This window comes from Plectropomus leopardus, chromosome 23 (genome assembly GCF_008729295.1).
Source record: "Plectropomus leopardus isolate mb chromosome 23, YSFRI_Pleo_2.0, whole genome shotgun sequence".
In the NCBI taxonomy this organism is placed as follows: Eukaryota; Metazoa; Chordata; class Actinopteri; order Perciformes; family Serranidae; genus Plectropomus; species Plectropomus leopardus.
Genome location: NC_056485.1, coordinates 6,208,199 through 6,232,228, shown reverse-complemented (window position 1 = coordinate 6,232,228; position 24,030 = coordinate 6,208,199). Strand labels below are relative to the sequence as shown.

The 24,030-nt window shown below is 42.0% G+C and overlaps 1 protein-coding gene across 1 annotated transcript in view; it reads right to left on the bottom strand.

The window, feature by feature from the left end:
* Nucleotides 1-20,184, bottom strand: part of nlgn2a (neuroligin 2a) — a 222,632-nt gene extending 202,448 nt beyond the window's left edge. The window contains exon 1 of the mRNA XM_042512113.1: nucleotides 19,910-20,184. The gene's annotated coding sequence lies outside the window, so the exon portion shown is untranslated. The remainder of the gene's footprint in view (nucleotides 1-19,909) is intronic.
* Between the last annotated feature and the right edge of the window lie 3,846 nt (nucleotides 20,185-24,030).

The following is a 24,030-nucleotide window of genomic DNA, read 5'->3' as shown; positions in this document are numbered from 1 at the left end:
GTCAGGCTTCACTCTCTAAGAGTCAACCTTATCGCTGAAATAGCGCTCTAATCTCCGCATCGCATGCCATTCACGCCAAATGTACACATACTGACCGGATGTCTCATCGCAAAAGGCCTAGCCGTGCTCCAGATTCCATTTTGTTTCTTATCACTTGAGCGCCACTATCACCAAAAAAAGGCTTGTGCGCTGCATTTACCTGCAGATAAACATGTGGCATGTAGCATGTTTATCTTCCTCACATGGCAGTTAAAAAGCATGTGCGTTGTATGGCAAATGTATGTACTGCAGAACGTAGATATCCAGCTTGAGGCTATTAAACCGCTGTCACAACAGTGTTTAAGAGCAAGATAAATGCATTTCTGACATTGTATGTGCAGATAAAATCATATTATTTCACTGCCTTGCACTTGCGTTTTTTTATTCCCGCAATGTCAACATGAAGCGCTCTGAACACTAATGCACCTATACACGCCAGTATGCCCACACAAACATAAACACACACAGGATGTATTGTGCCAGAACTGAAACATCTGGGCTCCCGAATGGCAGGATTGTCTGGGGAGCGTTGATGTGTTGCTCTGACTGTCCGTGTCCACCTGTGCCCAGAAATAGCTCGAAAAACACAATCTCTCTGCAACACCTGCTTTTGGCCTTACATAACTATAAGAGGAGACCACACAGAAACGAGGAAGAGAAAGAGGAGGAGAAATGGATCAGGATGTTGGGAAGAGCCTGAGCCTCTATGTGTTTGTGAGTGTGAACTGCATATGTCTGCATGAGTTTAATAAAAGAGAAGCTTGGACTGCATATAGCTTTTATTTTGAGCTTACCATCAAGAGATGAGTTTTTAACACCACAGTTGTTCCATTCTTGGTGCTGGTGATGTTAATGCATTTTCTGACCTATGAATTGATATGGTTAACGTTTAGTAAATGGCATACTTTACTTGCATAATGAACATCTGTATATCAGTTGCTTCATGTTACCTTGAATCCATAAAGAAACATTGTATTACTCACATGCCTACATGATGAACGAAGAATCCGAAAAAAGGCAGACATTCTTAATTAACTGTAAGTTATTTGGGGGTTCACGTTTAACAACAGTAAAACAATATCAAAACATGCATTTACAATCTCTCACACTAATCATGCACTATAATGCAAGTGTCATTTATCCAGTCGCAGCGTGCCCAGGAACATCAGGGCACACCTTTTGTAGACAGAAGTATTTATATTGTAATGTTTGAGCTAAAATGCATGTGTTTGGGAAGTGGCATACGACTGAATGAATGACCCTTTGATTATACTGCATGAATTCTAGAAGCATTTCTAAATGCACGTGTTGATACAGTTTTGCTGTTTGTTGTATTTGGAAGTTGTTTACTTCATTTCATGAAGAATGTTCACCCTTTTGGATTCTTCTTTCATTGTGAAGGCATTGAGAGAAAAACAAATCCATGGTAACATTTCAAAATTTATCCAAAGATTTTACTGATCATTTTTAAAGCTCATCTGGGTCTGGCCTAAAGCTACATAACACAAATGTTGACAACATATGAGCCACTTTGCAGCCTTAGATGCTCAGGAGGGGCCCGACTGGCAGTTCCAAACTCCAGGCTTAAATCTAAAGGTGATCGTGCTTTTGCCATCAGGGACCCTCGGCTTTGTAACAACCTACCTGAGGAAACAGTGACTTAAAAAAAACATCTTTATAGGTGGTATGTTATGTGCTCCTTCAATATGTCTTTTAATTAATCTTTTTATTCTGTGTTGATCTAGCTAGTTATTATTATTGTTAATATTCTGTGTTAACTGCATTGATTTTTAGATGTTTTGCTTTTAATCTCTTGTTTAATTCTACTTAAATTCTTCTCTGGCCTTAGTTTGACATTACTGCTTCTAGTATTATTATTATTATTATTATTTGATATACAAATGGTATTTTTTGTGGGTACAGTATTCTTTTAAATTCAGGCAACAAAGACAACCTGTTCAAGGGTAGGGCAAGACAATAATCATAGTTAAAAGCAGCCAGCTTTAACTGCTGGAATCGATGGGAAGGTAACAACAGCAACCAAAACACAAAACACTCCATCTGATATTAAAAAAAAACTATGGAACTTCCTCCTCTATAGCTAGGGCTTGGTGCAGTTTAGTTGACAAAAACTACTTAAAGTTAATATCATGATCAGGGTTAATAGAACAACTCGGTTGCAATTAGGAAAATATTGTGATCATGTTTTCAAGACTCAGGTAAGCAGAGGAAGCAATCATGGTCCAAAGAAATCAACGCTAACTGTTGGTAGGTGAAGGAGATGCTGACGGCAATCTCTAGTGTCAAAGTCAGACACTTTGTACAACTAAAAATCCATTCTGACCTCCTCCCACACAGGTTTTGCAGTGCTATAATAATGCCAACGCAACTTCTACCTTTGCTCATGAGGGAAACAGTCAATATTGGCAGGACTACACGGGGTCACTTGCCAGGAAAATGTAAACGTGGGTCATTTGAAGTGTTTGAAACAGCAACAATGCTGTCACTGAGTAATACAAGCTCCTTTGTACTCTGTAAAATTGCTGCAGAATAGGTTACTGTTTTCTATCAGCGGAGGTTCCCAGACTCATTTTCAATCTGTGTAGACTATTATTCTGATTATTCATGGGCTTTTTTATAAATATACAAAAACACAGAAGGAGAGATAATAAGATACAGGGGTGACATTAGTAAAAACAACAAACCTGAATGCACTAAGACAGGCAGACTTTTGTGGACAGCCACACTTCGCCTCACATCAGGTAGAAGCCCTGATGTATGTGTTTTGATAGAGCATGGTACTTAAGGCAACTTTTAGAAGGAAATCTAATATTTTTCTTGACAACAAAGATACAGAGGAGCCATGCCTCTGAACTTGTCAGTGTGCTTCATGCGAGAGATCAGCAAGCCAGCCATTGATGTGACATTCACGCCACAACACGATAAACACATGCAACACTCAACTGTACCACTCATGAGCCACTGAGAAGAGATTGTATATCTGTGCAGCGCACGTTTGGGTACGCACAGGTGTCAGTGCTTATGGTAAGTGTCTGGCGTGTAACTCAGTGCAATCATGCATACGTGTGCTCGTGTGAGTGAGTGGTAATTTGATACTTACAGAAAGTATCGTTCACGCTTGAGTGAGTCTTATGTGTGCAGACTGTGTGTGAGCATGCTTGATGTGCAACATACACTCACTGCTCTTTTTTTTTTTTCACAAATTCTCAAATGATCTTGCATGATACAATTATGTGTGTGTGCACATACGGCTGTGTGTATTGTAACTTACTATGCATTCAGTTTAGTAAAAATGCTGAGTGTACAAAAGATATTGCGTGTAAGCCTGACATTACAGCAGGTTTGTGCAAAAAGAGGCATTTAGTTAAAGTTTTAACCCTGTAGATTTTGCTTAATTTGTGTGTGTAATATATAAAGAATAGTGTTTGTTTCACACACTAATGCAAATTATAACTATTCAAATTACAAACTCTATTTGTTTCCCTTCCCCTTTGCAATAATCTCTCCAGGATGCTTTCACATACACTATTTCTCAGTGTAGAGAACCTGATTATATGCGAGTGGTGCCTTGCTCCATAATGTGACGCAAAGAGTCCTGCACCGCAGCAGCTACTCCATCACAGACACAGGCAGGCACATGAATGATGATTCCTGCTTTGTGCCAGGGTCTGTACCCATCATGCTTCAGTTTGAGATAACATGATAGACTGGATGTTGCTTCCGATTTAGTGTGTCGCTGTTAAAAACAAGGAGTGCTGGCAGCAGGGAGAAAAAATACTGTGAGTTTGATTCCTTAAAAAGTAAAAATAAAAAAACATATATACAATTAAATAGAGAAAGAAAAAAGGGGTAAATAAATATCAAACGCAACCATAGATAGGGAGTTCTAATACATGTTGGGTGGGAAGGGAACTACAGACATATGAGACAGCAATGAATAAATCCCTTCCCCCTGGTCTGATGCTGGGTACTTACAGCTGAGGTTTCGAGGCTGGCGTCAGCCGAACAGAGGTTTATGATGATGACTGGCTGCGAGTCATAATGTACCACCACTTCCCGGCTTCCAGGTTGAGGATAATGGTGGGGATTAAGGTACAGTAGGTGGTAGGAGGGAGGGTTTTTAAGGAATCATGCGTCATGACAAGGTACTCCATAGCTTGAGATAAGCTCCTTATATAAATCGTCAAGCAGTCTGCAAATACAAAGGTTTTATATGTATGGTGCATTGAATGTTACAGTTTAATGTGTTCTCTTTACAGGGAAAACTTATTTCCAAATTAATGCCATGTCAGTTAGTAGCCATAGAACACTGAATTCAAGTAATTTGGGAGCATCTTCAAACACATACTGACACATTTACAAGCTGAAAAGAAGTTGTTGTTTAAACAAAACATTGTGCCATGCTTTTCAGGCATCTCACAGTATTATTACTATTAAAACTGCACTCACCAGGACATACACTGTATTTAAACTGTGTCTGAATAATAAAACTATGGATGTTATTCGCACTATGGCGTGACTTTAACATGAACGGGTCTAGCTAATGTCTGGTGTACTACTTATCCATACACAGTATATTTCATACAGTAGATGTCAGTCCGAGTGCCCCCCTTTTGGAGAATAAGACGGGAATCTACAAGCTAAGCTAAGCAATCTGCTGCTGTGGAAAGGTCAGCAACAAAATGTATTTCAGCCACCTAAAGAAAAAAAGTTCCAACCTAAAAACATCAATATCAGTTAAGTGTATGCTATACTGAGAGTATTTTCAATGCTTTAACTTAATGTCAGACAGTGATTTTCACTGAGAAAAGGACAGCATTGAGACTCCATTGCGAAAAACAGAGATTAAACATCATTCATGCAGGAGCTGTTGGTCTACCCCTGCCTTGAAAAGTTATTTTGTTTGTGTGTTTGGACTTTGGTGTTTAAAAGGGTTAGTTTGCATTCACCAAAGTTACACAATAACACTAACTAACTAACTGATCAAAGCAGCGGTAGACCAGCAGCTGCTGTGTTCAGCGAGCTAAAATCACTGTTTTTTGTCAATGGAGTCTGGTGCTTTGACAAGAGCATAGATATGGAACTGAAGGAGTTAACGGCTTCTCTGTCAGAACAGGTTGTGAAAATGCTGTCAAAATAGCATCTGATGTCTATTATTTCTTAGGTGGGACTTTTTTAGGTAGCTAAAATACATTTTGTTGCTGGCCCCATCAAAAGCAATACACTATAGCTTCCATGTCAGCCTGCTTATCCAAACTGGGGGCATGCTGACTGAAATCTATGGTATGTAATACACTATGAATAAGTACCTCATACAACCCCACTTCAAAAACACTGAACTATCCCGTTAAGTCAACGTTGAGTCACAAAAATACCAGTCTGCTGTGAAAGCCCTGCACTTGACCCTATCATCCACCGCATCTTACACTCCTCACAGATTTGTCAGTCTTCATACGACGTCACTTGACTTTCTGTCGTTCCCTTTACAGTTTTTCTTGTAAATTTACAACTTTAATCTTAGAGAATCCCAGAGTACTTGCCCTGTCCATGACCTCTTTGCCCTAATCCTAACCACATCTGACCTCCGTGCATCAATGTGATGAGTATTAACCAATCACAGGATGCAGTGGGATCCATGATAACGTGTCGAAGAGATGAGCTTACGTTGCTGAATAGCTGCAGTGTGGTTATTTTCACTGAGGTACAAATAGACACTCCACAAAAGTTGGGGGTTTTTTTTGTTTTTTTTGCTTCATTATGAAACATACTAACGTACACGTTGTTTACTGATTGCTTTTGGAAGAGTACATGTACCATTGCAGCTCTAAAATCTGTAATTCTGCAGAACTGTGTATTAAAAATGTAGAATACTGTATTTCTATAGAAACTGGGATTACACAGGTGGTGAAAAGGCTGGATGTAAATAGGATGAAGCTTATTGACAAAGTCCTAGTAAATAGTCATTGTAAACAGGATTCTATTACAGCATATAAACACGCTGACTGAAGGGCTGACAGGTATGATAATCTCTGTAGACTCACTGCGGGGATAAAGTTGGGGTGGTGTTTAATATCTCCACCTAGCCCCATGTCACAGTGTTATCACTGACCTTGACTTGTAGAGCCCTTGGGAATCATTTTACTCTAATGCGTAAAACCACAATGTTTAACTTGTTCTCTGCTCAGCTCCGACTCTAAATCCCTGTCTGTCATGACTGACCTTGAAAACTGGCTTTGACAAGAGTAAATGTAATAGCATTTTAACTGTTGTACAGAAAAGACTCGTGAGTTGGATAGGGCACTTGGCAGATCAGATTATTCCCTAAAACATATTTACTCTTATGCTGCAGTGACAGCTATAGCGAAATATGCCCGAGGCTAGTAAGCCAGCATGTGTGTGTCCTTGTGTGTGTGCATGTGCGTGACAGGCCGAGCCATGAGAGCCACTTAGGCATACAGGAGTCCAACACAATGTGGTCAACCAGGACTCTCCTCCACAAACCTTCAGGCTCTCGAACTCATGTCAAATGTCAAAATATTAACAGCAGGTAATAGAAGCCACTACTGCGCCTCAAACTATTCGCAAAACACACACACATTTTGACAATTTGCTCCTGGCTCTATGATAACAAAAGAAATGTGTTTTCCCATTACACATACAAAAAGATGGATATACAGATAGATACCCCCATGGCGGACCCCATGAGTTGAGTCTCTCAAGTCACACATGGCAATAATATCTTCTGCAGAATATTTTTCCCTCAAGCCTCAGCAACGACCAGACCACATGAGCTGATAGGAATCCATTCAGCACCCCTTGGGCATCCTCAGCTCTTCTTAACCCTGCAGGCATTCTGTACCTTTGAATCTTCACTGTCTTTGCCTCTTTTTTATTTGCAGAAGGCCACAAGGGATGACACTACCTCCTGCAAGCTTTTATTACTATTATAAGAGCTATCCTTTCAGAAGGAACAGAAGTACCACTTGCAAAGGTGACAAGGAATAAAGGCTTAAAAATATGCAAAACGGTCCTGTAGTAACAGTTAAGCCAAGACATCTTTATCAGCCTTGTCACTTCTTAAGTCCTCTGTTGGCCTGGGGTGTCTCGTCCTATACACATGAAGTCTTTTAGTCCCTACAGCTTCAGGAAATTGTGGATAATGCGCTCCAAGGTTGACACTATATGGTCCCAAGGCCTCTACTGTAGTGCAGCTAAAATCCACATTTCTTATTTTCACCCCTACCCCTTGTTTTTCAAGTGCCCCTCTCCTCCTCAAAACCCTTCAAGACTCTAATATATCATTGTATTATCATCATCATCAATGGCGTTTACATGAATAGACACGACTATGGCAATAATGGTATAATCACAATTGCCAATGCCATGTGACATTTATCTGAAAAAGGATAGAAAAGTCAAATGCTATCTATTAATCAAACAGTCATCAAATAAAAATATCTTCGTGTCTTTAACAGGTAAGGCCATTGGCGGTGTCTGTAGGCTCGCATTAACAACCCCTGCTCCTACATACCCTGCCGGTCTGCACTGATATTAGGCAAGCAGCAACCAGTGCTATAGCTTTTTGTTGGACGTAAGTTATTTTTTTCCATCGTATGCCATCAAAGAGGGGAATACAAGATGGAAATGTGTGCAGCAATGTTGCTACTGATTTCTGTTAGCACTCTGTCTGGAGTGAGCTTTTGAAAAACATTTCCATTTGGAGGACCATGTAGCACTAACACTTCGCCTGCCCCTTTATTCCAACAATAATCATAACCTAGGACACCCTAGCCCTAAATGGGTTCAGGGCCAGGGGTGAGGGGTGAGGGGTGTATTGGGATTGAGCTAAAAATATGATCCCTCACTGGCTTCCCTCACGATTGGTACCAGACAAAGGGTGTTGATGAAGCACTCTCCAGTGCAGACTGAGGCACCACAGCTGAGGGGCAAACCCAGCTGACTACTGTAGTGGATAAGTATATTTTCTGTGCCACGCAGGCGCTACCCTATGTGAGCTTTATTGTGACAAAGCTCTTGTCACTACACTCTCAACAGAAAATATTTTTGCTCTCTATGCATTACACTCTGCAGTTTGCCAAAGCATTCTATATTTAACGCATATCCATGAGCGCACACATAGCTTCTGGCTCAGTAGAAATGCCTATGCCTGGCTGTGGCTCTAGCAGGAGACCTGGGGATAGGAATGAATCATGTACCGGGGAGCCGAGCCTTTAAATCAAGCCATCCACCCACACTGAATTGGACCGTAGATAACACATGTTCCTGGTTCGGATCCATTTAACACCCCTGAACACTCTGTTAGGCAATGATGAAAACCAGACAAGGTGCAAAGGGTGTGACGCACCATGGGACAAGGATAAAACATTATAGACATAAGGGAGGGTAAGGGTGAATGGAATTTAAGAGTGAAGCACGGACTGCTGAAAGGATGTCAGTCAGGAGATTCAGGGAAAAACATGGAACAAGGAAGGTATGGTAATGATAAAAGAGGGGAGTAAATGGAAAAGAGGTACAATGAAAGAGGCTCTGTTAAAGAACGAAGATGGGGCGGAACATGTTGAGAGGTTACAAGCAACGTAAACAGGAAAGAGTAAAGAGGCAGGAGAGAAACGGAAGAAATAGGCAAGAGGATTTGGAGGAGGTTGTTATAATGGCCTCCCTCCATAATGATCTCTGAGATCCTCCTAATTGGGCAAATCTCAGAGCGGGCACCCAGCACCCTGCTCTGGAGAACAGGTCAGACGGAGAGCAAGAGAGAGAGAGACGGAAGGAAGGGGAAAACATTTACAGACACAAGGGGGGTGCCATGAAAAGGTTGCGCTATGTGAGTCTAATGAATTGAGGGGTTGTACAAGGGCACCATTGACCTCCAACTCCCTGCTCCCTACTTTCCGTAATTCCTCCTTCCACACTCACCAGTTTTCGCTACCCCGTTGTAAATCTATGGGTGGCTGAATCGACTTTAATTTTGAAAAATACATTTGGCTTCGGATGATGACACAACTGAGGCTTACAGTGGCCTGGGGACCTTGTTTGGAACAGTGTGGCCAATGAAAGATGGCTCTGGGTGAGGGGTGTGAGAGAAGGGGAAGAGTGCTCTTTGAGGGCCTCTCCAGGGGACTAATTTATGAGCATCCTGATCAATGGGTTAATTAAGTGGAGAGAGGAGAAAATGGAGAGGGCAGGGGTTGGCCTGAGTGGCCAGTGGCAGAAAAGAAACGGGGAGGGTTGGGAGGCCAAATGGGAGGAGGTTAGGAGGGTGATGACAAGAAATAGACAGATTTTGGCAGGATGTGGAGCCAACTGTGGGAGTCTGTGCTTAACTAAATTGAGTGGGACCATCCAATAATTCACTGATGGGAATTTCTTCATGTTGGTGATGATTATGAGCTATCGGCTTACCTACCTGAATCAATACCACTCCACCTCTTCAGATTTGTCAAAGTCGTGCAAAATAAGATGTCAAGAATGCAATCCATGGGGCAGTCTTTCAGAGACCTTTGGAAAATCAATTCAGATATTTACTTGTCAAAAAACATCTCGAAAGGAGATATAAACGTGTCGAGCACACGCATCAGACGCACTTACACACGCTTGCAGCTGTTCTGCCTTCCAGAATGTGAGGCACGTTCTCCAGTGAGAGGGCTAGAGCTCATCCTTTGAAATGTTTATTCCTTACAAAAGCAGAGAGAGAAAGAGGCAGTGAAAGAAACAGGGCCAGAGAATCCTGCTGACTCGCAGCCTTCTACATCGCCGCCCCCTTCTCCTATTCCCCTTCTTATTTCCAAGTCTCTGGAGTTTAAACCCAAATGGAAAGAGATTGTTTCATGTCGGCACCAGGGGAGTTCTGGTTGCTTTCTTCCCAGGTCCTCATCTTTGCAGAAACGCCCCCGTCCCACCACATTCCACTATCTAAAAGCTATACACGTTAACATATATCCCAGAAAAGCAATATCACCACTCATTAGCCGTTAGTCCTAGCATGTGATCAAGGTTACACTCCCTTACCCTGGCTAATTAAGGTGACAAGTGCTATCGTTCTTCCTTTAATGGTGAGCAGCTTCCCTCTTTACATTCCACCTATACATTCTTGTCCCTTTTACCTTTGCTTCCAATACTTTTGCTCCTAATCTTCTATATTCCCATTGTGATCACTCTTGGCCTCTAAAATCCAATGTGTTACCACAAAATCCCTTTGCTTCTTTCTTACACCTTTGGTAAATTCCAGACAGTCAGAGGGGACACGTGAAGGGCACTGCACAGGGAAGATGAGTCATTTCCACCAAGATACTGTAGCCTGAGGGTAGCAGATAAGTGCACTCAATAAAGTTCGGTACAAGTCAGAACACTGACATTTATGTTCTCGGTGCTGTGAGCTGCCACTCGTGCGAGGATAGTCCACGAAAATCTGCTCGTGCAGGTTGTTTGGCCCAGGAGTTATCCGCACAGATTGGAATTTAGTCCCTCTTTTCCTGCTCCCATTTGTCAGAAGAGAAATTGCTGCAGCCTTGAGAGACAGTGTGAAGAGCCACAGATGAATGATTCAACTAACGCACATTGTTTTCTATGAAGGATGGAGGATACACATGCCGCATCCTTAAATATTAAGAGAAAACAAAGAGGAAGTGCCTTTAGTTAAAACAAATCAAAGGAGAAAGGCGTGCCAAAGGTTTTGAGGCGTTTGCTCTTTAGTGTGTGCACAAAGGCAGAACCTTCCATTGTTGTGTGTGTTTGTGTGCACGTATGTGTGTGTCCCTGTTCATCCCGGGGGTTAGTGTTTTCTTTGCTGATTGTGACAATAACAGCTACGATCATTGCCTGCTTGGCATCATCGAGCGCGAAAGTGTAACACTGCCATTCTGGCGCTCATTCATCACTGTCGCGCCTCTGCTTTCGTCCCTAACCGGCACAGCCGCACACACAAATACACCCAGAAACTAGGAAGAGCCTGTCAAGGAGGAGACATCCTAATTCACTATGTAGGCTTATTCTTTTCATTAGCGTCCGCCATCACGACAGCTAAAGCCCAGCAGCCTAACAATGCATCAACTGGAGCTCAGTGGCATACAGAAGTACTCGAAACGCTCCATTTGTTTTGAGGTGCAGAGGTTGAGGCTCAATTCTTTTGAGTGAGGTTGAAGAGGTGGCATGCAACTGTACAAGCATGCATACGCCCAACACATCCACTCCTCACCAAGTCATAGCAGTAGTGGAGGTAGTTGCTGAAAACATCCAGAGCTCCTCCAGGCAGCACTCAAAGCAGCAGTGACCCCAGGGAGATCGACCGCAGCGACCGGCATCCTCAAGTGTCGCCATCAGCTGCCAGCTCTGGCCCTGCCTCAAACCCAACCACCACACCCTGCCGTCACTTAAGTAAACAGATGGACATCAAATGGATAACGGTACGGGACAGCCACTGGCTATGCCGCCGCGGAGGCTCATTAAGTTTGACTGACTGAGGCACCAGAACAAACCAGCGCAAGAGGGTGAAAAAAATGCTTTATAACAACCCTCATCATTATACAGTGCAGCCACGGTGATAACACTCCAGCATGTTGGCCAACACAGCAACTACTGCTGCTGCTTCCTTTGCCAGCATTACCATTCAACCGGTCTTTCTCTAGCTAGTTGTTAGGGCTTCAGCTGACAGCTCATACTAATATGTGCGGCAGTGTGTCAGCCCATACTAATGTGTGTGCAACAGCAGGGAAGAGGTAGCATATAGCAGATGTTAAGAGTGCAAAATAGAGATGGTGGTGTTGTAATGTGGCATCCCTCTCCCTCCCTCTCTCTCCCTGCTGTACAGTATGCTCCTTCACAGCTTGCTTCTCTGAAACACCTTCCTGTTTGCTCCTCTACCTCTGCTCTTTTCCATTTCTTGTGACAACCGCAGCCACTTGACTTTCCAAGCACATCCTCTCCTCCTCTCTCTGAATGTGTCTGGGGTAAGAGGGCAGGGATAGAGGCCTGCCTACCTGCATGTCTCCAGACCCGTTGACCCCGGAGCTTGTTTGCGATGCTGAGGGTTTACTGTGGAGTGCTCGCGAGGATGCGGCCACTCCTGACCTTGAGATGCTGTCAATACCATAACTCACTCAATTTTTTTTCTGCGTCACCGTCAATGGCGAAATGTAACAGGCCGTGCGTGCCTGTGAGAGAAAGATGCACTGCAATGAATAACACGGCGGCTCAAAAAGACGTAACATTAATCTCCAAAGTTAAGTTGCGGCGAGATTTGTGTGTAAAATCCCTCGACTATGAAAAGGATTGCAGAGGGGTATTAAGGACAAAAACAAAGCGCACAGGTAGAATTCCCATGGATGCACCAGAGAAAAACGGGGAAGTCACTCAGTATGCTGGAGGGATCAGCTGCACTGTTCAGAGCAACATGGATTCCGACTGTCAGTCAATCTGATTGGTCAGAAAGCAGGAGGTATTTAATCCTGGCTGTTGCTGACTCCAGTGCTGTTGATTCCATCAAATCTGTATCACACTTACTATTCGGGACCTGACTGCAACACAGAGGCATGAAATCCCATTGTAGCCTCTATTATGAATGGAATTGTTAAAAAAAAAAAAAAATCACTCAGCAGTGGTTTTAATCTTTGCAGGTTTTCGAACTGTCAGAGGGAATGTGGAGCTAAACCAACCTGTCTCACTCCAGAGAGGAGGTAACAGTTCGGAAGGTGTTCTGGGTGGTTTCTCACTGTCTCTGTGCCTTCCTTTGGCTCTTATCTCTTTGAAGAAAAGAGGAGTAAATGTTCATTGATCTTGGCCGGTGGTCAGTGTGTCTCCAGCAGGGAGGCGGTAGGAGTGGCGATGTGAAGGTTGTCGCTGCTGCTGACTGGAGACTCAAGGAAGCGAACATCAGTTTTTTTCTTTTCAATCAAAATGTATCAGAGAGGGTTCGACCTTGATGTAACCTTAATGAGCCCACGAGGGACACGACGGGGCTGTTCGCCTCTGGTTGACTGACGACATGGGCGTTTGAAGACACGCGGAGGAGACGGAGGACGGGATGTTTGGAAGGGAAAGAGACAGAAAACGATAAGCAGGGACAAACAAAATGCTGCAATACAGAGAAAAGTAGGAAGGCAAGAGGAGAGATGAAGATGAGACAAGTAATGGCTCTAACTCCTCGTCTTCATCTTGCACCCCGGAGAGCAAAGATCTCATTCAACAGGCTCAGACAAAGGAGAGGGATGGGCCGCTGTGGAGGGACTGTGGGAGACCAGTACTCTAAGAGAATGGCAACAAAACAGACACACTGACAAGCTGAGCAGGGAAGACGGAGGTACTTTGCTCAGAGGACAATCCTCAACAATATAATTTATCTTTTACCTTCAATAAATCTAAAATAAAGCATGCAATCACTACCACATATGCAGGAAAATACAAAAAAATGGATATCCAGCTGCAAAAATTGAAGCAAATAAAACATGCTAATTCTTAAGTTTGCTTATTTTAAATGGGATAAATATTTGGCCATAATGATTTCATGTCAGGATTCTGCACAGCATCAGAGAATGTTGTTTACTGGGCTTTATCCTGAAGGGAAAGAAACTGCAGCCTCCAGCAATCTGGACATTGCAGCAGTCGATATGATGATGTCAGTTGTTTTTGTTGATTAATTTCTAGCAGTCTTAATATACATGGACACATACAGGAGTACTCATACAAACCAGTGAAAATAAAACAAAAAAGCTTCAGGTTTAAAATCTTTGCGGGGCTTATCCTTCCAAAAAGATGCTGCCATAGCAACGACACACACTCCTCTGTGGAGTCCGCCACAAATGGATGGAGAAGAGAAACAAATGCAGGAGTCGTGTAAAGCTGCAACGTTTAGTCAGTGAATCAGTTTTTGGACTGACAGAATATAACCAGCATATATTTTGATAATAAGTTGATATATATCAATATTTTATCAATAGAAACATCAACATTGTGATATGAGACTAGATATTGTCTTAGATTTTGGATATCAGAAAATCTTAAGTCTTGTCTTTTCCCTGTTTCAAAGGCTGCATTTCCATAAAGTGATATAATTTTTTTCATTATACATTACTGATGATTATTATTTAGATTGCACTGTGTAAACACTTTTTAAAGCACTAATAGTCAATCCTACAATATTACCGCAATATCGATATCAAGGTTTTTGGTCTAAAATATTGTAATATTTGATTTTCTCCACTGGAGCATGCCCTATAATCAATTAATTGTTTAAATCATGTTCAAGCAAAATTGAAAAAAAAAAATGAAATATGAGGATTTGCTGCTTTCCTTGGTCTTATTTTCCAATGAATTTAATATTTTTGGCTTTGGAAATGCTGCTTGCAAAAACAAGAGCTGTGTCCGAAACCGTCCCCTATCACAGTTATAGTACATTATATAGTGTGTTTGCATTTTTTGTAGTGGTGTCCAAATTCTCTGCTGTTAATTTCATCCACTATATAGTGCACTATAAAATACCCACAATGCACAGCAAATTTAAGTGTACATACAATGTACACTACATTCAACTCCAGTCTACTGCAATGCAATTCGGTCGTATATTTCCGGGGGGAAAAAAAATTCCAATGTAGTGCCCGAAATCTCGTTTGGTTATTCCCTATATAGTGCATTATTTAATACACACTACATAGTGAATAGTGAGTGAATGAGGGGACGGTTTCGAACACAGTTAAGATGTTTGCTGAAGTCACTTCAGACTCCAGGACATTGTAACAGGCTTTTCTCACTGCTTTCTAATGTTCTGGACACTAGGGGCAGGTGCCAAATTCATTATCTTATTACCATAGGATTTAGGTCAGTACTACTGAGTAATGTTTCACATTAAATCAATCAATGTCTAATTTTGGTACTCGAGAGGACATGAGAGAGTGAGCCACTTTCCAACTGCGACGTGGCCACCGGAACTGATCATGCCACACTAGACAATGGAGGACAGAACAAAATGTTGCACTGCAGCGCCAAGTGGAAACCTCCCCTAATGGCGTTTTCCACTTGCACACCTCTTGCAACAGATACACTCTCATTTTAATCTATGCAGCTATCTGTGCCGGCTCTGTGCAGGCTCACATCTCAGCTGCGTCTCACGGGCATATCCACAACCCTATTTTTCCGACAATACATGCGTTAATGCGAGGTTGATGCACAATAAAACTGCACTGAAAATATATTTATCTACATTTTGCAGCCTAGGCGAAGCAGAGTGTGCCGTCTCTGGAAAGACTCAGAGAGCAGCACACTCTCCTTTGGTTGTAATCCCACCAACTTGCTTCATTTCTGTCCAGCAGCTGAAAGACTGGACTATTACAGAGAGAATGAAGTACTAAAAAAAGAAACTCTTGTATACTGGTACCAAATTCCAGGTATTAGCACAGGTATCGGTATTGGTATCAGTTCACATGTGAACGTAACTCCAACACTATTGTAGACCAAACAGTTAACCAATTAATAGAGAAGAGTGTAAGATTTAGGAAAATTTAGTGGCCTCTAGCGGTGAGTGGTTTCAGATTTCCACCTGCTGAAACTTCTCCTGGTGAGGATTTCTACAGAAATTGTTGTTCAGGTGGGTTTTACTGGGAGCCGGATTATCTACAAAGGTCTCCTCCACTCCAAGACAAACTGAAAAACACTGAATAAAGGTGTGTCACATTATAAATTAGTTTTTCTTTGATGATGTTTGGCATGTCAGAGACTGGCCATTGGCACCTCTTAATATGTGCTACCCTTTTTTTAATTTAAGATCAAGATGTTCAGGAGATTACCAGGAACTGAATTAACCGCAAAGGTCTCCTCTTCTCCTAAGCAAATGGACCAGGTGATTGAAACTGCTAAAAACACTAAATAAAGCAGTTTTGCGTTTAAAAAATACAGACGCTGCTCATTGTGGAGGGGAACTACGATGATGGATGCAAAACTACAAATGGCCCTAACTAGAGGCAGTGTTTGGTTTTTCTGTTCTGGGCTACTGTAGAAACATGGTACTGTAACATGGCAAGCTGCGTAAACAAGGACCTGCTTCCTCCTTCAACTCATTCTAGAGTAACGAAAACACAGTGATTCTTATTTTTAGGTGACTATACACTCATGAATGCATACTTATTATGTTCTATTTCTGTCAATATATCCACCTAAATCCTACACACAGAACATTTAATTGAGAATATAATCTACATATTAATCTGTAACAAACATCTGTTGCAGCCCTAGAGTCATGCCAAATATTTGTTATAAAAGAATACTGTCTTTGGCGGAGGAAGAAGACAGCCCTACTTCATTCAAAGGGTAGAGAGCAGTAGCCTACACATGACCACAAACACATGGGTGATTACATGGGGAGCCTGGTGCTCGAGGGAGAAGGGGAAGCATATTCCTATTGTGAACAGCTTGTTGTCAATTACCAAGTCTTGCTATATAAAAAAGCATCCATTGTGGAGCTATTCTGTTTAATCAGCTTTATAGAGAAGCTGAGAAAAACAGGGTTTGGTGATGCCGTTTAATAGTGACAAAGATGCAGTCACAGCAACAGGTACGTGTCATAGAATCTGCCAAAATATTGAACATGTACTCAAAGAAGTAGTCCCAGGGAGACAGAATACTGTTACTTCCATAAATTCAGTGTTCATTATGAGTGTGTCTGCTCTCTGTCACCTTTTCCAAACACATCTTTCAAATGTGCAAACAGGTTCCTCAAATTATTCAATTTTCCATCAATTATACAGCAGCTTACTGTACAGTTTGTCACATTGGAATCTTATTCTCACAGCCGGGGAAACAAAATTATGCCAGCAGTCCTGAAAATAAATTTGTGCGCCTTCAAAGCAATAACTGACACACATACTTCCCTTCCTCAGCTCTTCGTAACAGGAGGGAGATATGAACAACAGCGCCTCCCCGAGGACCTGCGTGTTCAGCCAGCCTCGGCTTTACTAATTCATTTCAAGTTTGCTAAACAAACATTTCAAATCACCGGCATTCATCAGACGAGTCTCCAGCTCTCCAGTCAACACGTCAGCTGCCATAATGCTTAAGATTCCTCACACAGATGACACCTCTCACCTAAAATTAGCAGAGACTGCTGTCATCTCCGCAGTCAGAAAACATCCAAACACACTGGGGGACCTGCTGTCACCAATTTATCCACAGTAAAAATAAATAGTGAGGGATAAAATTAGCCGTAAATGGAGAGGTAGGGACCTTTAAAGAACTGTGATTGTGTGCGATGTGATGGCTATTTCAAAGCACCCTGTCACAACACTAGCCTGCATCTGTTGACTGCTTAGCGACCCACACTAGGAGCCATCAATCTAACCGACAATGTGCTTTGAACGCTTCAGCCCCATCTGCCTCCAGCTTTGCTGCACCTTGCCCAGGATGGATTGCAGTGAGCAATGCTTTCAGGGGTCTGCATATAATTTTGGGATACACAAAGAGATTTTGATACACTCCCTGAACAGATTAGAGTCAACATCTACTTGGAGAAAATAGTGTAGGTGTCATAGAAGCAGCAAAATATGTCAGTGCATGCCACAGCCTCATTTACTTTACTTTTACTTTATTACTGATTTTGAATTAATATAATGTTAATTGTGTCGTGTTTATATGTATACAGGTAGGTTTAGTAGGTAGGTAGGTGAATAGAGATAGAAAGATCAATATAGATATTGATACATAATAATAAGTTTGCTTTTCAGGATGTTTTGGTCCCCAGACTTTGCTGTGGAGTGAGTTTCACACTAGTCTTTGGCAGAAGCTGAAGCGGCTAAGCCTCCGAGATAACATCATCTTCTATCTTCTTCTTCGAAAGTCATCAATTTATAGCTCATAGCAACTTAATACAATACAGTCTCTGGCTTTTGATTGATATTTTGTGTTGGGAGAAAATGTTGCACATTTGCAGTCTGCTGTTAGCGCCATTAGCTTGTTTCCTATATCATATGCCACTGTCACACTGAACATCCTGCTGGGCCCATTCAAACTGTAAAACTTTTTGTGAAAAACAAAACGAATTGTCAAATATTCGTATTTAATGATCCAATCTGATTCCACTGGCATAATTCTAAGTTGGGTACGGCCCTAGAATAGAATATGTTTGTATAATATGTACTGAATGAGTGAATGTAATGTGTGTAAAATGCTTTTTTCTTTCCTTTGTGAACTGCTTTGGCAACATTCTTATTCATGCTAACAAAGCTATTTTAATCGAATTGAACTGAACTGAACTGAACTAAAAAAAACTAAACTGAATTGAATTTAACTGAATTAAAGAAAAAAATGAAAAAATTCTTGCATGAATAATGCTCACATTTTACACAAAGCTATGTGTGCAGGCCTTCTTGACAAGGCAACCTGGATTTTGTGTTTTGTGAGTAAGCCACTGAACAAAAAATTGATTAGAATACACTATAATGCACCTCTGCCAAAATGTCTCTCCCTTTTCTCCCATTCTATGTACACATTTCTCAAACACACAAAGGCCTGCAATCACTCTACATAATACATTAACATGCCACCTTTATCCTCTTAAAACATCTCCACAGGTCTTCAAAATTTCCAGCCAGCCACCATCCAGATAAATAACAACACCTGTGTGACAACATCTATTTAGAACAAGGACAGTTGCACATTTCCCCCCTGTGCATCCATTAAAATGCTCTCCCCACAGAGGAGATGTCCCTATCTGCTATATAGGGCAGGCTGGCTGCCTAAAACCAAGGAGAGAAGCCGAGCTGAGCTGAGCTGAGCCGAGCTGCCTTCCCCTTCTCGTCGTGCAGATAAGAACAGAGGTCTTCTTGTCCCTGCTGAATTCTATCATCTAGCAGGCCCTGCCGATCCGAATGCCCCACAACACCAGCCACAGCATATAAATGCGCCCCATTCTTCGCGTTGTGTGTGTGCATCCATTTGTGTGTCTGTGGAGGGGAGCATTTGGGGGAATATGTTCTCATGGCCATGGCGTTTCCTGGGTCTTTTGAGTATAAAGCCCCCATGAAGATCATATTAAGTTGAAGGATGATTTTAACTGTTGAAGGGGGACCATTGTGAATCATTTCTATCCTTTCTGCAACACAGGCTGGTTTGCTTGTAAAAATCCCCCTCTCCACTCCAATTCATTTTGACCATTATTCCAGACAATACACAATTAAAGAAGTGCACAATGATCACCATATGTGCAAGGACTGATCCGGCATTGGTGCAATCTCAGCAAAGCACTTTGATTAATAAGCTACAAATTCTGCATGTTACGAGGACAGAGGGACAAGCTCAGGCTGACTGAATAGCAGCCTCTGTTTCTCTCAGTCCACCAGAGGAGTCCAAATCCTCATTAATGGCACACAGGATATATCCTGAATGTTATGAAGGATGCATGAAGTCAGTCACAAATACACATCCATGCAACATGCAAAAACATGCTGCAAAATCCAACAAAAAACAAAAACAACTATTTGAGTACAAAATGTCATTCATTGCAGACATGTTTTGGACAACTCTAAATGCATTTTTTGCAGTGGTCTGTTGACAATTGTCCATTAATTTTCAATACATTCATATAGTAAGACCAGTAAACATAAATGTTTGCAAAGAAAAATCCCTCACTTAACCCCAAATTGCTGATTTTGATGCTCATTTCTTTACCTTTTTTTTCACTCAAGGTGTCAGACATCCCTTGAGCATACACACACACACACATACACACACAATTAAAAATGCTAATTCAATGCACATACGGAGAAATTATCAATTCAACCACCCTTTTCAGTGTTTTCAGTCAAAATCATCTCAATACAAATCAGCATTAACAATGTAAACCTCAACCTACCTGTTAATTTGTGATCCACGGGGGCTGGTGGGGTGCCAGATTCCAACTGATGGGGTTTTTTCCTGAGATTTCTCCTTCTCCTCCTCGTCCTCTTCACTAAACCTTCCTCCAGCAGCGAACAAAAAGTGCTTGTTTCTTAAAGAAAAAAAAACAAAATCAAAAACACCACCTTCAAAATGTCCCCCGACAGCACTATCTCGTTCAATCCAACCGGGCCGGCAGGTGGGACTTCATGACTGGAGACAACGACAGTGGACACTGAATACCAAAAATAAAGCTGCTCTACTGCATTACACACCACATACAGCGGGATATAGTATGATTCCCCATCCGAGCAGGCAGCCTCGGCTCAGTCCCTGTCTTCTCTAGCACGCCAATATTTTAATTAATTTCCCTGCTGACAGTCCGGTTTGCCTCGGGAAGAATGTCTGTTTTTGTAGAGGCCTTAATACGACAAAAAAAACACCGAAATAACTCGTGTCTGCGGGGTCGGAGCAGGTTTGATAGCCTGGAAGTGTCACCTGTGTTGACCAACGGTCGCAGTTCCTCTGTGTTTTCTGGCGTTTTTCTGGGACGTCGTCGATAAATCCTCAATTAATCCCCTCAAGGAGACCTCCGACACCACCGGGCACCGGTTCAAGTCACGGTGGACGCTTCGGCTCCTTTCACCTCGTCTCTCGACACAGACTGCGCGGTCCTCCGGTAGTCTTATGTGGAAAAGCTGCTGCCTCCGCTGCCGCTGCTGCCGCTGTGTGGATGCCGTGACCGCCTCGGCTAGCTGTCGCGCGCTCGCGCACGTGCGCAGCCTCGCAAGCACGCACGCTCGCTCCCGGCGCGTGACGCGCGCTGCAGTGTCCTCCCTAGCAAGCTGGTCGCCTTGGCAACGCTTTCCTCTGACCTCAATATGGTCGCTTTTTTACTAAAAAATGTGTCGCGTTCACCTCCGTCTCTATTCAAAGGCAGCACGTGCGCAAGTTCACTCAGTGGTGAAAATATGTATCAATCCGCAGAGGATATCACAGGATATAGGTCTCCATCTTCTCCTGCAGAGATGTGAAAAATTAGTGCTGAGGAGTTTCATTTTTTCGGCATCCCTCTCCTCCTCTCCTCTGCTCACATCCAGCCGGGCAGATCTGCATCAGCATGACGTCAGAAGACGTTAAAGGGATACTAGCCCTTTTTTTCCATCCCCTCCCTTCACCTATCCCTCCATCCTGCATCTTTCCTTTTCCACTACCCTTTCAATATTCACCCAGTGGTGGAAAAAGTATGTAGTTCCTTTACTTAAGTGAAAGTACTAATACCACACTTTGAAAATAGTTTGTGAAAGTCCTGCACTGAAAATGTTGCTTAAATAAGTATAATCAGAAAAATGTGCTTAAGGTATTATAGTATAAAGTATTAAAGTAAAAGCAACACGGGTAGAGTTTTTTTTTTTTTAAATAGTTGGCAAAAAATATTCTGTCAATTGTCTAATTGATTTACCTACTAATTGTTTCGGCTTTACCTGTATAAACTGTTTGGTAATTTCATTTCTAACAAAACTTCTTTATATGCTTTTTGTTTGTTTGTTTTTTGTTCAAAAATCGTAATTTGTAAAGTTACAAAAGCTGTCAGATAAATGGAGAGAAGTAAAAAGTATGATATTTTCCTCTCAAATGTAGTGAAGTAAAAGTAAACAGTGGCATAAAAAGAAAATACTCAAGCTGAGTACTACAACTTCAAATTCCCTCAGTCGTTGCCCTTCATCTCTCCATCCATCACAGTTTACCCTTTCAACACAGAGAGCGTGTAATTCTCTATTTCTGCCTGTTAATCCCTATAGGAGGCTAAACATGTTAATCACTGAGGGATAAATATCACAGCCGTATTTTGAGTGCCAAATGGGGTATTAAATGAATTTTATAGTGATACCACAGGAGATAAAAATGATATACAATAAGATTAGCTTGTGCACTCACTAATCAGCACTACGAGTCCCTTTTGGAATATTATACAGATTTTTTGGGGTGGGTTGCTGACTCCACCGCCTTGTACGTTTATTTATTTGATGTTTTACTTTAAGGGATACTAACCATCTAACATCCAGCATGGCTGAGTCCCTGATCTCATCAATGCAGATGGTAATGGCTGCGCGGTGGCAGCACCTGCTCCTCTGGATGCAGCATAGGCCACATGTCTGTCTTATTACCAGGGTCGTAACACAGCCAAACATCTGCCTCAGTCACTCTCCCACTGCAGAGCCATGTATCCAGAGCTGGCTGCCAGGAATTCCCTGCTCACTGGATAAAAGTCACCTGGAAAAAAACAGCCTTTGAATTACGCTCAATCTTTTGCTTGTTTTCATGCTGCTATGTGCAGTTACTTAAGCTGAAGTTTTAGGATTTTGCTGTTGCCCTAAACCAGTAGTGGAAAAAGTATTTAGATCCTTTACTTGAGCAAAACAGAGCATTTTCACACAGTGGTATTGATATACCACCACGTGAAAATGCTCTGTTACAAGTTCCATTCCCGCATTGAAAATGTTACCTCATTAAAAGTAAGTAAGGAAAATGTGCTTAAAGTATTTAAAGTAAAAGTAGCCAGTGTAGAACAATTTTAAAAACCGACGCACAGACAATTGCTCAAAATCATTTTTTTAATAGAAAAAACACCCAAAACCTAAACATAATAGTAACATAATAGTTGGCAATCAATGTTCTGTAAATCAGACAATTGGTTAATCAAGCAGTTGTTGCAGTTGTACTTGCATATACTCTTTGGTAATTTGATTTCTAACAAAACATATCCTATCACTATCATAAAGTGAGGTAGTCAAAAGCTCAGCCAAACAAAAGCAAAGAATGTCTGCTTAAAGGGACAGGAAAAATTAAAAAAAAAAAAAAAATGTCAAAATAATGTGATACAATGTTGGTCAGAGGATCAGAGGGTTCTGAATTCAAATCTTAGAATAATTTACAGTAAATGAAGAGGTCAAATACGCCAAGATAACTGTTCTAAGTTTACTTGCATGGTGGTGTGGCAGGTTTTATACCAATGCAAAGGGTGCTCACGTCAGGTTCAAAACCAGTTTGCTCCCAGCACAATTTATTTATTGAAAGGAATAAATAAATTGTGCATACAGACAACTACAAAAGTAGACAAAAAGGGAAATAAACAAAGGAACCAATAAAAATAAATGACCAAAAGAATAGATGTTCAACAAAAAAAATTATTTTTTCCACCGCTATAGACGGTTGTATTTAATAATATTATATACCACCCCATGATCTCATTGTAGAGGAGATTTACTGCCTCACATCCATGTGCCAGTGTTCATTCGCCTCACCGTTCAAACCCCAGGCAGGGCTGCTTCTCCACTCGCGGCAAGCCTGCCTGTCGTCCATCAGCCAAAACATCATGTCGGCCCGTTGTGCTTTTTACCTTCGGACACATCCGGCTACCTGAGGGACACAGATGAGGCAGAGAGAGGGGGAAGAGAGAGATCGCTTTGGGGCTACCATCTCAGCTATCAAGACAAATTGTCTTTGGCGGTGGATGTACATTCCCCCAGTGATATCCCATCAGGCCAAGGTGAGGAGTTAGAGGGCCTGTGTGTGAGTATGTGTGTGTCTTCATGTACAAGGGTGATGTCCTACACTTGATAGACCCTAGCCAAGCATCAAAGGTAATAGCCCACCAGGGAGACCTGACAGCTGAGCCCACAGCAAGATCTGCACACACACAACTCCTTGCCGTTTGTCACTGATGGACTGCATCGATAACAAACCCATGGATCATGACGCACACAGTACCTTTTGCTTACCCTGAACACAGATAAAACACACACACCATCCCTCCGTGTACACTCCCAGTTGTGATATATATGTTGTGTTAGAGGTCAGTTTGCCACTGTGGAGCCCCAGGGGGAGCTGCAGATCTGTGGAGAATTCCTCTGTGCTGTTTATGTACATTCTCATTCCTCCAGAATATAGTGCCTGATTAGCACAGTACTACACATAAGCCACCAGTCAAAAGGCCCTTTGATGTGGCCCCGGGGTCCTGGGCCCCTGCAGACGCTCGCCTCGGGCTCTTTTTGCTTATCTTTCAAACAGCTCAAATTAAACAGAACAAAGGATGTG